Raw genomic sequence first — 15,052 nt, 5'->3', positions numbered from 1 at the left:
TCGATCTGGAAAAATTCTGACACGAGATTCCTAAGATAGTAGTACATCCCTGAATTTATTCATTAGTTTTCATGCAGTCCAACGATTACAATTAAATCGAAATTAAAACTTTTAACTCGTTACTTTATAAACTGTTTCTATGTTTTAAATGTAAACTACAAAAATTACGTAATAGTCAGTATTCCTGCTACATAATCGCTGTCATCTAACCTTCCCCCCAGTTTCTTTCACTCATTCATTAATTCATTCCCAATATCAACATCAAATCCATAATAATAATAGTAAATATAATAAATACTAATAATAACAGAAGACTCTTAAAAAAAGCTAATAAAAACAACTTCGAAACTGACTAACCTAAAATTCTCCTCCCTCGTTGCAGTCTAGATTGAATAGGCACGAACCACCGTACTGTGTACTTAATCAGACAGTTTAATCGATCTAATCACCTCTCAGCATAACCTCACAATCCTCCCTCCACATTCAATCAATATTTATCGCTTCATCAAATCTTCTCATGGCCCCACGATTTTCCATCGTTATCGTCGATCCTCGATCCAAAAAATGTCCATCGCTTTCCGTCGTAAACGAAAACTGAACCGTGTTTACGTCGCTTCAGTCAACGAGTTGCATAATCCATTGATTTTTTCAATTTTTGAACAATAAATTCCTCCACTGAAATAATTCGATTCTTAATCGACCACTGGGTTGGAACTGTTAAACGTTTCACACTTTATCTCACACGGTAATCTCACTGATTACAATTATCTATTATCGGATCACTACTCCGCTATTTTTATCGATTGCCACATGTAAAAATGAATGGAAACTGTTTATTCGCGATACATTAATATTTCGATGAATTTATGGAAATTTATTGTAGGCTTGAGGTTAATTTTTATTTTAAAGGATTCCACACCTTTTACTAAGATTTTGCCAAGCCGAAGGATGGCGAGCGACTGACGTGCCACGCAGACGCTCCGGGCTTGCCGCCAGCGCCGCCCAACCCCCACACCCAGACTCATCAGAGCGCCTGAGCTGCGCGCGCATATGGCGACCAGTTCAAATTATACTTCTATGTTTCATTAAATGTTTGATACTTTTTTTATAATAGTTGTCGATGTCTAGGCTGGGAAAATTCTGATGTATAGACGGAGGTTTGAGGCATGTCTTTGAATTTTCTAGGTTTTTTCATTAGGTAAGGTTAGGTGACTAATTAAAATATTAAATAAATTTTTTGATGAAAAATCGATTTCGATCTTTTTACATATTCTTTACGATTTTTTTCTGATTTCAAATAACAATATAGGTATTTGTAAAAACTCTATCTTGTAAAGTTGGGTTGGAGATGTGCCTCTCAATTTTTTAAGAAGATTTCGTTCACTAGAAGCGCAGGTAAAAAATATGTAACCCATACATATTCCTAAACCGATGATATTACAGGTAAAACTTGTTCCTTTCCTCATTACTTCATTTTTATTTGTTATGTATTATGTATTGCCTGTATTATATACGTATTGCGGTTTATCGTCGATTTCTAATTGAGCAATAACCAATTTCCTTCCTTCCCTCCTAGAATTCCTCGCCTATTACCCAAGAGTATTCAATTTCATTTCACATAAGCAATTATAACTTGGGAACTATTTATACTAGGAAGCTAAAATTCACAGTAAATCTAGATTAATCCTATATTTAAAATATATCCAAGAATCATTAAAACACGATTCGCCATTTTAAAGATAAAAGTTCTTGTATGTCCGTTTGAGATTTACGTTTGAATTTCCTGAGATCTACAATTCCTCGCGACCGCGATCGATGCGATTCCACGACGAGGATGGAATAACTGACTGCCTCAAACATAATTGAGGTAGACAGACGCTTCATCGACGTGTTTCCAAACCGAAAATTCCAATTAACAATCAATCACTCGTGATGCTAATTTAATTAAATTAATTCTTATATCATACAGTTTAGACTGTAATCTTATATTTCCTGGTACATCAGATAAGAGATTTTTTTTTTATTTGCCACATTTCTGGTGACGAAATCGATCGATTTATTCTGTCGTAGATATGTTGATAGAAGATAAAAAGAAGAAGAAGAAGAAGAAGAAGAAGAAGAAGAGGAAGAAGAGTGCCCTAGTAACTACAATTGCAGTGGCAATGCTAGTGTAACAGAAATATCCTCCTTTCTCTGTTCCTTACGTCAGTGGCCGTTGACGTAATACCATTTAAAGCGATAGATTTGCACGTTCTCTTAATATTGTGATTTTTTATAAAAATGCGAAGCTTAGGTATTTTTATCTTAAAAACTATCAGAGGTATTTTAATAATTCTTCAATATGTTCTAGGTATACTATTTCTCTAGCTTTATCAATTTTTTCTACCTTCTATTATTAATAGTTTGAAGACATAATATAATTGATTATGTAAAATACAATTCTAATATAAGATTGTAAGCTTCATGAATTTTTTTCTCAAAAACTATCGTGCATATTATATGATTCTTGAACACGTTTTAGATATAGTTTCATTAATTTTCTCAACCTTCTATTATTGATAGTTTAGAAGATATAATCGATTATATAAAATTGAACCCTAACATTGGGATTAAACAAGATGAAGAAATTTTTTTCTCGAAAACTATGTTGTTGTTTAAATGATTCTTGGATATGTTTTAAATAGACTAATCTTTTAGCTTCACAATCTTTTTTCAACCACCTACCATCAATACTTCCGATTTTCCACTTATTTATATGAAAACACAACTTTAATTAAAGATTCAAACCGTCATACATTTTTTCTTCAAATCCAGAAATTCGATTTAAATGAAATTTGGATATGTTCTACATATATTATTCCTTTAACTTGCCAATTTCTTTCAACCCCCTCCCACGTATCCTTCGTTCACCAAACCACGTTTAACCAAAATTGGTTCGCCTTGGCACCTAAACAACGGAATTCGAAATAATAGCGCTTCCTATAAATTGTTGAAGTCTAGTCTAGGAAAGCAGGAAGAAACGGAGAGGTCGGGATACCTGACATACGAAAATAGAACCGTCCGGCCTCTCCTACCCCGACGACGACGACGACGACGACGACGACGACGACGACGACGACGACTGATTCAGACTCGGCCAGACACCAAACGGAATTTCAACTCGCGTTACTATTTATCGTGTCCAACGATTAATCGCGTTCCACGGGACGAAGAGAGCGAAGGTTGGGAACCATGGGTGTCGCGTTCCGTTTGGATAGGCTCGTCGTAAAAGAAGACGAAGGCGAGGAGGTTTAAAGCGAAGCGGAACTGAGCTCCACGGCGCTTCCTTTTCCTCCGCTCTCTTCTCCACGCATCGCTTCCTCCACCGTCCCTCTAACTTTTTCACCTCTCGTCCCACAATCTTATTAGCAATTATCATCGACCGTTTTTTAATATAATTTTTTAGATTTTATACCTAACATTTTAGATTTTGTGTTTAATTTTATGTAGTAAACTTTCACGATTTTTCACGAGTCCAATTTGCAAAGTAGAAATTTTGAAAAATTCTTACATAATACTCGTACAGTGAAACGTCTTTGAATTTTTTCAGAATTTTTTCGACACGCTAGAATCGGAGAAAACAAATCGAAGCACATGGCACCAGATAAAATTCATTGTTCCAGAATTAGGAAACTTTGTGAATTTTTATTTAATACAAATAACGGCTGGATAAATTTGAAAAAATTCTCTAATATACAACATACAAAATAGTATATCTGTGAATTTTTCCAATCTTCTATACTCATCAGGAATATAGAAAAATAAATAAACCATCCACATATTTAAAATTTCTTGTAATGTATTAATTGAAAGAATTATTTCCAACCACAGTTTGGCATCTAGAGATCTGAAGTAAGTCTACAATATACACAGTATATTGAGCAATATATCTATGAAATTTTTCGTAATTTTTTATCCGCTGGAATCTCGAATGTTAAATATAAAGCGAGAGTCATCATATTTTTTTTTTCATAATATATCGATTTTATTTTACCAAATGGGAGAACGGTTGGCGTTTGGAATAATAGCATTATTCTGATTAGAATTAGAAACTTATGCGACTCGCAAGGTATCCCTGTTATTTCTCCTTTCACCGATACTATATACATGTAGCCTCTATGCACGGTACGAGCTCAGGGCCGACCTCTTTTACGAACTCCTTTTATCCTTTGGTTCAAAAATCTAATAAGCTATTTTTTAATTAAGCTACCGATGGTTGTAAAAGATCCAAAAAGTTTAGAGACATACTACTTGGTACGTTGTATATTACAGAATTTTCTTAGACATTTAACTTGTATAATAATAATATAAAAAAATTCTTGTAACTTGCAATTAATGTGGAGTTGGTGGAAGAATGGAGTTAAGGATCGGGTTTCCTTCGAAAATCATCGACCCTGAGCGATGTCAGCTAGTGTAATCAGTAATTAGTTGCGGCAGAACCCTGTTCCCACGCTGCTATCCAATCTCGCTTCGATTCCAAACAAGAATAATAATAATAATAATATGAAACACAATCGACGTTGAAGACAATCAATTATTTTGGTATTTTTTACTACTTCAACGTCCAATATAAAAATTTGACAAAAATTCTCTAACACACAGCATGTTAAGTAGCATATCTGCGAATTTTTTCATTAATTCCATCCATTAGAACCAGAGAAATTAAGTATGAATCGTTTACTGTCGACATCTTGCTCGAAATTTGGAGGCGCGAATAAAATAAGGCGTTGTATTCGAAAACTGTGGTTCAGACGGACTGTGTTTAGTTCGAATGCATCGAGATGTGCTTGGTTGGTTACAAGCTGTTACGTCTGGAACGAGGAGAAAGTCCGGTTCCGTTTTAAGTAACCAGTAAGCGTGTTACATGAACACCAACTGATTATATAATCCATTGCTTACTTGCCACGGCAACACGTTCGAACGTACATGCATCCCGTCCATACGTTAGCAAACACAACATGTATCCTGTAACTGCATCGTGTTTAGGTAAAATACAGATTTAATCACATAGCAAGATTTAGGAATTTTTTTCTTAAAGACCGAGAAACTGATTTCCATGAACTTCCGATATGTTTTAGACGTAGCATTACTCTAGCTTTGTGAATTCTTTTAATCTTCTATTATGAATACTTTTCGTTCTGCAATTATATTCATTTATATCAAATGCAATTCTAACATTGTGATTCGATAAGACTGCAACGTTTAGGAATTTTTATTTAAAAACCTATTAAAGATATTTAAGTGATTTTTGGACATGTTATAGACATAGTATTCATTTAGATTCGTGCACTTTATCAACTTTCTATTGTTAATAGTTTAGAAGATACAATTTATATAAAATACAGTTCCAATATAAGATTCCAAGGATGATGAATTTTTTCCTCAAAAACTAACCAACCAATTTAAATGATTCTTGGACATGTTTTAACTATAGGATAGATCTAGGCTCCCTATAAATTTCGTCTTCCTATCATTAGTACTTTCAAAGTTACTACGGTTTGCATTACCAAAAATCTTCGAACCTTAGTTTCGAAACTAAATGCAATATTCCTCTTCCCATTCTAGCCCCGTTCGCTCTTCACCCTTCCGACCCCGGAGAAGGGAGAAGTTTCTTCCGTCACCGGAAGCGAAATTTACCGGAAGTCGACGTTGGGGTGGAGCCTGGATCCGCTACACTGAGGCAACTGTGGCGCGGGAGGGTTGGAGGACGGGCGTGTAGACTTGGTAGACGGAACGGAAGCGAAAAGGGAAAATGGCGGAGGCCCGAGGGGGTTGGAAACCGGAACTCGCGAGCCCGGGGGTGGAAACCGGAAACCGGAAGCAGGAAGACGTCTCGACGCTCGGCGCCCGACGTTACTCTCCCTCTTCTCTTCGAGTACAGTTAAAGGGAAAAGTGTTCCGTCCATAGTTGAAATTAAATAGTAACAGTGATTGAAAGTTAAATTATTTTTACTCATTCGAGGGATTTAGTATTGTAGATTTACGTGTTCAAAAATCATTCAGATAGGTTCAGTAGTTTTTGAGAAAAAAATACATAAAGCTTGAAATCTTCGATTAAAGTTGTGTTTTCGTATAAATAAGTGAAGAATCAGAAGTATTGACGGTAGGAGGTTGAAAAAAAATTGTGAAACTAGAGGGTTATTATATCTTGAACATAACCAAGAATCATTTAACTATCTGTAATAGTTTAGGAGAAAAAAATTCATTCACCTCGCAATCTTATTAAATCCCAACATTAAAATTCTATTCTACATGAACAATTATATCTTCTAAACTATTAATAATAAAAGATTGAAAAAATTCATGAAGCTAAAGGGATACTATACCTAGAACATATCGAACAACCATTTAAATATCTATAACCGTGGTTGAGAAACAAATTGGAAAAATAGTAACTTTACGAAACCAGAACCTCGAAATTATGTTTTATAGAAATAATTGTATCTCGGAGATTATTAGTGGCAGAGAGTTGAAATCTACAGTGAGTATAGACCGATACTATGTATACCTAAAACTGCGTTAAAAAATGATTTAGATAGGTTCAATACTTGTTGAGAAAAAAATTCAGTTAGATTAGAATTTTCTGCAGCCACGACATTAAGATTATATTTTATAGAAATAACTGTAATTCGTAAATTATTAACTTTGGGGAGTTGCAATTTACAGACAATCTAGATCGATCTCATATGTGAAACATATCCAAGAATCGTTTCAATGGGAATTATAATTTTCGAGATAAATATGGTGGCAGGTGACGATCTTATTAAATCGTGATATTTAAATTGCGATTTTATATAAATATTTGTAAATTAATTGTAGAAGAGAGGATGAAAAAATTCATGAAGCTAGAGGGATAGTATATCTAAAACATGTCTAAGAATTATTCAAATACCTCTAACAGTATTTAAGATAAAAATTATTTTATTTTGAAATCTCTTATAACACGAAAACTGGGTATGAAATCGTTTCTAAATTTCTCGGTCGCCTGTCAGAATAGAAGCGTTTGTTCTCTTTCGGTGGAGCCAAACGGTGGCTGGGACCGATCTGGGATTCGATTCGGCTCGTTGCGACCCCTCAAAAATCCGCGTGCACCCCCTCGGTCAGAATACATACAGTCGGGGGGTATTAGTCATTCGTGCACAGCTGGGAACCATCTCGCTCTCTCCTCTGTCCCCCCGGGTCCCTGTTAGGTGAAACGGGGGTGAAAAATACCCCGGTCTGCGTCCCCGGGGTTAACTCACAAGGTCGAATCCAATCCGGTTCAGCTTCTGCCATCCAGTTCTCTAAACATACATTTTTCTCTGTATTTCATTTCTCTTTTTCATGATTTGATATTTAAATTGCGATTTTATATAAATATTTGTAAATTAATTGTAGAAGAGAGGATGAAAAAATTCATGAAGCTAGAGGGATAGTATATCTAAAACATGTCTAAGAATTATTCAAATACCTCTAACAGTATTTAAGATAAAAATTATTTTATTTTGAAATCTCTTATAACACGAAAACTGGGTATGAAATCGTTTCTAAATTTCTCGGTCGCCTGTCAGAATAGAAGCGTTTGTTCTCTTTCGGTGGAGCCAAACGGTGGCTGGGACCGATCTGGGATTCGATTCGGCTCGTTGCGACCCCTCAAAAATCCGCGTGCACCCCCTCGGTCAGAATACATACAGTCGGGGGGTATTAGTCATTCGTGCACAGCTGGGAACCATCTCGCTCTCTCCTCTGTCCCCCCGGGTCCCTGTTAGGTGAAACGGGGGTGAAAAATACCCCGGTCTGCGTCCCCGGGGTTAACTCACAAGGTCGAATCCAATCCGGTTCAGCTTCTGCCATCCAGTTCTCTAAACATACATTTTTCTCTGTATTTCATTTCTCTTTTTCATGATTTTTAATCGAATGTTTCTGTTTCAGAGAGCGCTCGAACCACCGAGGTGGAGCCTGCCTAAAAATTGGTGAGTTTTCACTTATCACTGAATACTCGATTTATCAATCTTAATTATTAGGAGAAGAAGGAGAAGAAGGAGAAGAAGGAGAAGAAGGAGAAGAAGGAGAAGGAGAAGGAGAAGGGGCGGTGTGTAGATCAAAAGAAATTTTCCACTCTTTACTTTGATCGAGAGAGACAGAGAGATAGAGAGAGAGAGAGGGAGGATAAAGAGAAAAAAGGCATTAAGGGGTAAGAGGAAAATGGACGAAGGGTGGCTCGGCTGGTCGCGGGGGTTGAATTATAAAGATGAAAGCCGCCCTTCGTCTCTTTATCCTAACTCTCCCTTCTCTCTCGCGTTTTATTTTCCATTCTCCGCGATGTCTTAAATCAATCTTGATGGAATAAAAACAGAAACGTGCGGAACGGAATCGATGCTTCATTCAATTAGTAGTAACACCAGTAGTATCCGAATATATGGCCATGCACGGTTATTTGCACCACGCGTGGCCATATATTCGAAGAATACTGTAAATTAATTTGTATCATCTCGCTTCATCGAATTATAATAACGTTCCGATATATGGCTACGCGTGGCTGATTGCACCATGCGTGGTCATGTATCCGGACGCTACTAGAATTCGATTAAAAAAGATGGTATCAAGTGTCAAATCATATATTTTTCGTACTGACCATTTAGGCCAACTGCAAGGCTCAAAAAATTGCCATGTATCCTAACATGTAATTAATTGCAATCGTAATTTGCGTAGTAGTCAGTATCCTGGAGAAATTAATTTAATTGTCGCTTTTTCTGTTTAATATGTTTTAATTAACTGTTTATTAATTTAAATAGAAACACGCTCTCAGGTTCTGTTAATAAACAAGGCTTTCTGTCCTTCGTATATACTAATTTAACCTGTAATAATATGAACAGGATTAATAGATAACGATTAAAAAACGTCCTACTCGACACACGCTTTTATTACATTTACATTTTCCGTGGCTGCGTTCGAAAAAAAGATGCGAGATATCGAAGAATGCGGCCCGGGGCAGAGGAAGGAACCTGCAGCCGGGGCAAACCTGTTCCTAGGAAAGAAAGGAGGGTAACCGGACACCCCTTGGGGTGCACCGCACGGTATCACTCCTATATGGAAGCGGAGGACAGGCCAAAGCCATCTGTGACTCCCTTCCTTTTTCTCTCTTTTTTTTACTCTCCCCTCTCTACCCTCCCTTCGGGAACACCGTGGCACAGGGAAATCTGTGTGAAGCCCCACAGAATTCTCGAGTACGGATCGTTCCATAGAATCTCCAGGAGGTCGCACGTGACTTGGGGCCTTTAGCCAAGTGAGATACCGAAAATCGTACTATTATGTAAAGCAATTCGTGATGGGACGAGTTACGGAATATTTTTCTCGAAAATTACTGTACATATTTTAATGATTCCTGGGTATGTTTTAGGTACGGGATAGATCTAGGTTCCCAGTAAATTTCAGTTTTCTAGTATTAATAGTTTAGAAGATATAATTGTTTGTATTGAGAGACCGACCCGAAAGCAAGATTGAACCGAAGGTGGCAGCTTGCCAGCTTATATACACGTAAATTCGAATTCGAATTTTTCTTTTACTTATTATGATTAAATCTTTGGCAATTTGTTAATATTTTAAGGGTTTAACAAAGTTTTATACTCTGCTTTTCAATTTAAAACAAGTTTTATTTAAAAAGATGTTAATACAGAGATAGATTTGAAAATTCACTAGAATTTCACAAAAATAGCCAAGAAGTGAGCTGAAAGCAATATATGTATAAACCAAATTATAAATATGTTTTTTTTTCTATTACTGTATTTTGATTTTGAATGACTGACAGTGAGAAACTTCGTTGAAGAGGCTCGTTTCATTGTTTATATTATGGAATTAAAGCAATGGACGTGGCATCGTTGCTGGCCAATATACGAATTCCGAAAAATATATGCGGATCCGATATTTATGGATCACAGAATTTTTGGATAACTTAAGGATTTTCCGTCAGTGCTTTTCCGATTCGTTGTTCAAAATAATAGTAATATAAACTTAAAGCTATAAAACTATGTGAAATTATTATCCTAAAATGAAGTAATCTCCAATAAATCCGATTTTTAAAAAAGTAAATTATTATAGTTTACTTAAACAGTGCTTAAAAAAATATTAAAAATACTTTTATTCATAGTAAACCTATCATTAGGCTTTGTTAAAGTGTGAAATCTCTGATAAAAACTGTTAAAGGAGAAGGTGAGGGAATTTATGAGAGAAGACCACATTAAAATTGTAATGAATTCTTTAAAGTTCATATTTATTGTTTATTTACGGTAGATTATGTTAGTTTGTGTTAGTTTATACTATTAAGGGTCGTGGTAGGAATCCTACCGTAGGATGACGAGAGATATGCATTCAAAATATTCCACATTGTGACTCAGTCTACTTCTCAATCTTCATTACTTTTCTTGTCTAGATCAGACCTATAAATGATTTGGAAAAGAACAATAAGTCCAAGTGGTATACGAACGTTTTCATGACAAATTTAAAAAAGAATTCAAATCTGATCATGTATTTGGGCCCTAATCAAAACAGGTACGACATTTAGGGCATCCCTATCTACTTATAAATCAACATTCAAGAACACTGTATTAATGTTTAATTTACGGGTTGAGTTGCACAATATTGTTGTTAGTTTTTTGCTGGAATATTTTATTGACTAGATATAATATCTGGTTCCATGGCCCTTTGATATGTAATGGCAGTTTCTCGTTACGAGGTTTATTCCCAATGCATTCATCGATTTTGCGGTGCCCCAGACACTATAGCCGAGCCTTGCCATGTTGCAGGATTAAACGGCCGCGTTCCGTCGAATAATCGTTAAATTAAACAGCAATCTTCACTTTTATTTCAACATCTTCAATTTAAAATTTGATTACTATCATGTACCGACAAATTAAATGAAATATGATTAATCACAGCTTCACTTTAAATATATTTTATTTTAATGATATACAGAACAAATAGACAATAGTTGAATGATAAACGAAACAAACAAACATCAAATCATCTCTTTCAAAAGCTCCATCTTCGACAGCTTCTGATTTATCGCCGGTGATATCGGTGCAATTATGGAAGTCTTTGTCCAACCATCCAACGACCCTTGCAACAATCTCGTTAGTTTCGATTTTCTGCAGATGGATAATAAGAATAAAGATTAAGCTAACGAAAAACCTAAAGTAAGCATCAAGGAAATGTGAAAGACTAATTCGATGAATCTCATCGTCGACATTAATGATCTTGCTTTCCGTCATGATATTAACATTTAAGGACGTTCTCCAGTCCAGGCCCGTTCCCGGGTCCAGTCGTGCTCAATCCAAACATAACTCGAACTTATACGTTCTCCTTGCTTAAACAGAGGTTGTCGTTGCGTATCACTGCGCTCTCCGAGTGACGCAGAAGTGTGAAAATGAACCTTCTGCGCAGGTCGCTGAGATTCACGAAGGATTTGCATTCGTAGAAATGAGTAATGACAAAGTCAATAAATATTTTCAATCTGTGGGAGTTATTTACATATGACGAATTAACAATAATTATGAGACAAAAAGATGATGAAATGTACTCGGAAATATTTTCTCATATTCGACTTGGTGTACTAACAACTTCTGATATAGAAACTCTGTAAATAAGGAAACTTGAATTTTCTAACCCAAATTGCTCAGAAATAATTCAAGAATTATGCAAATATTTAGGTGAACTACCAGTAGACACAGTTTGTTTGTTACCTACAAGGAACATGTGTGATATTTTAAATACTTCTATGATACGGAATAAGTATACATAGATTCGGACGAAATAAATCTTAACGCCGATGATTCTTTCAGATGCATAAAAGGTTTACAAAAAAAAGTATTAGAAATGTTAAACGATGATGATAATAGTATGTGTAGAGTTGATCCTATAATAACTATCAAAATTGGTTCAAAAATTATGCTAAAAAAAATATTGATTATTCTTTGGGATTGGTCAATGGAACTATAGCTACCATTATTACAGTTACTAAAGATAAAGATAACGAGATTTCAGATGTACATATTGTTTTAAAATCGGGTAAAGAACATTCGATACCCAGAATACAAATTGATAGCTGTAGATGAAGTTTACATAACAAGACTGCAATTTCCATTTCGTAATAGATACGGAATAACGATTTATAAAAGTCAAGGTTTAAGTTTAGAAAACGATGTTGTCGAAGCGGGAAACAATATATTACGGCCAAACGTACGTGGCATTATCACGTGTTAAGAAATTGGAGGGCCTACATCTTATCAATTTCGATCCTTCTTGCTGTACAGCGAATATACTGGCTATTCTTCAGTATAATCAGTTGAGATATAAATATCGTTCGGATCTTCAAATTTTCTATAATCCCGAACGCAAAGATATGAAGCATATTACAGTATACGATGTTGTAAATGGCTAATAAAAAGTACATTATCAATAATAATGGCGTAAATCATATTTCTGATATTTGTTGGAATATAATGGGATTAATAAACAAAGATTGGATTTCTTGTTATACTAACGAGTGTATGCAAAGTTTGTTCCATTCCTTCACTGTGACGACAATTTTGTTGCAATGTAATTGTACGGATCCTTTAAAAACTATTCTCAATCAATACTTTACACAGAGTACTGTCGATATACATGCATTAAAAGAATTCGCTGGAGAAAATTTTACATTGTTAATGCAACATGACGTGACAGAATTCTTGATATACACTCGTAATGAATCAACTCTTCTGCAAAATGCGCTCGAACATGAATTGCATGTCACAGTACGGTGTCCTAGTTGTGATGAACGAATCAATCTTCATACCACCGATAATTATATTTTACCACTATGTTTACCCGAACGTACTTGATCTTATACATTACAGGAAATTATAGATTATAATATAGGAAAGTGGGACGAAATCAAAGGAAGCTGCAGTAATAACTGCAGGTCGAAGAAAATTAAAAAAATAGATATACTAATTAAAACTACTTTACTAATTATCTAATTAATGATATTCTATTACGATGGAAACAGAGTTACGAAAGTAAATAATCTTAAAATTAACGATGTACCAAGGACAAAATTATGTGTAGAAAATAAACGGTATAAAGTCATTAATGCTATCTTTCATCATGGTAACAGTGTTATGTCTAGACATTATACGAACATGTTGCGTGAAAACAAGCAATGGTTTCAGGTGAACGATATAATCGTTGTGAAAAAATCATGGGCAAAATCTGCTAAAAATGCTTATGTTCTCTTTTTAGAACGAATATAGTCAGCGAATCCGTGGCAATTATACTCGGGATCATGATACGAGCTATTTGACGCTGAACTATACATTTTCAAATAATGTACAGGCTCGTCTATATGTATATATGTATATGTATACATGTACTACTACAGTACTTAACACAATATTGAAAATACTTTTATTCATAGTAAACCTATCGTTAATCATCGTGGAAGTTGAGACATGTCCAATAAAAATTGACCTTTTCATGAAAAGATAAAAAACTGTGCATGTTTGAATGTTTCATGAAAATAATTTTATCTTTTTCTTTTTAGTTACATTGGTAATTGTAGATAAATCTAAATAAAGCTATAAGTTTTCTAATCCCTATACTCGATGAAATGTGCGAAATCATGAAATCAATGTAACCTTGCAGCACTATAAAGCAAAAGTAGCTAAATAGAGAATCCTTTCTCTGCCGCAAACTATACTCTTATTTTTGACATGATTTGATGATTACCAATGATTTTTATAGGGGGAAATTTAAATAGGACTATAGTAAAAAATATTTTCAACTTTCAAAGTAGGTAGGAGAATAACATTGATAATTGACTAAGCCAAGTATGAAATAAAATATTTTATAACTAACGATATATGTTAATCAATTGTGTATTTTGTAAACGGGAAATGATTTTTTAGGAAAAATTACTTTGTACTTCTTACGAATCAACGAAACACGTTCCTGCACGAACTTTGTATCATTTTGTATTTCCCCCATAAAACGAAATCCTAAGATGGCAGACGGTCCTTCCCCTTGGCTTCAACCGAAGTTCACTTCGTGTCTATCTATGACCAGTTTCTATATTTCCTTAGTCCGTGAACTGTATATTGTTTTATTCTACCGTAACATATTAAGGATATATTGGCTATACAGTCAATGCCAAAAGTTTATGCACTTTAGAAACGCATTTTTTAAAAAGAAATCAGACGTCGGAAGAACATTACTAATAATAAACAACAACAAAAATTTTCGATTTTTCCGAGATTTTTCCAAGGGTACGGTACCCCTTCAATTTCTTCCAAATTTTCGTTTTTGGCCAATAACTCCCAAACCATTGAATCTATGGGAAAATTGTATACAACCTTTCTTGTAGAGAACGACGAGATCTATAATTTCCATCTAAAAATTTTTCGCTAGCGTCAATAGTTAATGAGTAATTTGCAAAAAACTGTTTTTTCGTTTTTCGTCAACAACTCGTTAGATATTAATGCTAGCGAAGAAATTTTATACAGAAATTATAGATCTCGTCGTCCTCTACAAGAAAGGTCTTGTACAATTTTCCCGTAGATTCAACGGTTTAGGAGTAATTAAGGAAAAATAAAATTTTTTGTCAAAAGTTGGCCGTTTCGACGCTGGGATGGTTGGATTTTGTCAACATCAATAAAATGCCAAATAATCATACGTAACTCGTTAAATATCGAAGTTAGAAGGAAAACAACTTTTATTTGAAGCATTTTTCGCAATTTTGAAAAAAAAAAAAAATTTTCGTCAGCGTCAATACTTAATTGGATATTTCCTTCTATACTTTTTAGCACGTAGCTATTTATTATTAGCATTATTCTTCCGACGTCTGATTTCTTCTTAATTATAGGAAACGCGTTTTTCTAAGGTACATAAACTTTTGGGATTGACTGTATAGCCAATATATCCTTAATTAACACATTAGCTTTCGGATTTTATAGCTTTATATTCTATTAAGAACAGTATTGATAGAATGATGCACGTACAT

General features: G+C 34.8%; 1 protein-coding gene across 4 annotated transcripts in view; it reads right to left on the bottom strand.

The window, feature by feature from the left end:
- The window catches only part of aop (ETS variant transcription factor anterior open), a 50,651-nt gene that overhangs the window by 7,918 nt on the left and 27,681 nt on the right, over nt 1-15,052 (bottom strand). The window contains exon 1 of one of the 4 annotated variants that reach the window (XM_018030231.2): nt 358-983. The exons of the other annotated variants lie outside the window; for them this stretch is intronic. The gene's annotated coding sequence lies outside the window, so the exon portion shown is untranslated. Of the gene's footprint in view, nt 1-357; nt 984-15,052 lie in introns of those variants that run through there. 4 annotated transcript variants of the gene reach the window in all.

The sequence above is a fragment of the Ceratina calcarata genome, unplaced genomic scaffold (genome assembly GCF_001652005.2).
Source record: "Ceratina calcarata isolate Rehan_Ccalc_2016 unplaced genomic scaffold, ASM165200v1 scaffold517.2, whole genome shotgun sequence".
NCBI lineage: Eukaryota > Metazoa > Arthropoda > Insecta > Hymenoptera > Apidae > Ceratina > Ceratina calcarata.
The sequence above is the reverse complement of the archived record's forward strand: the minus strand, read 5'-3'. Positions and strand labels throughout refer to the sequence as shown.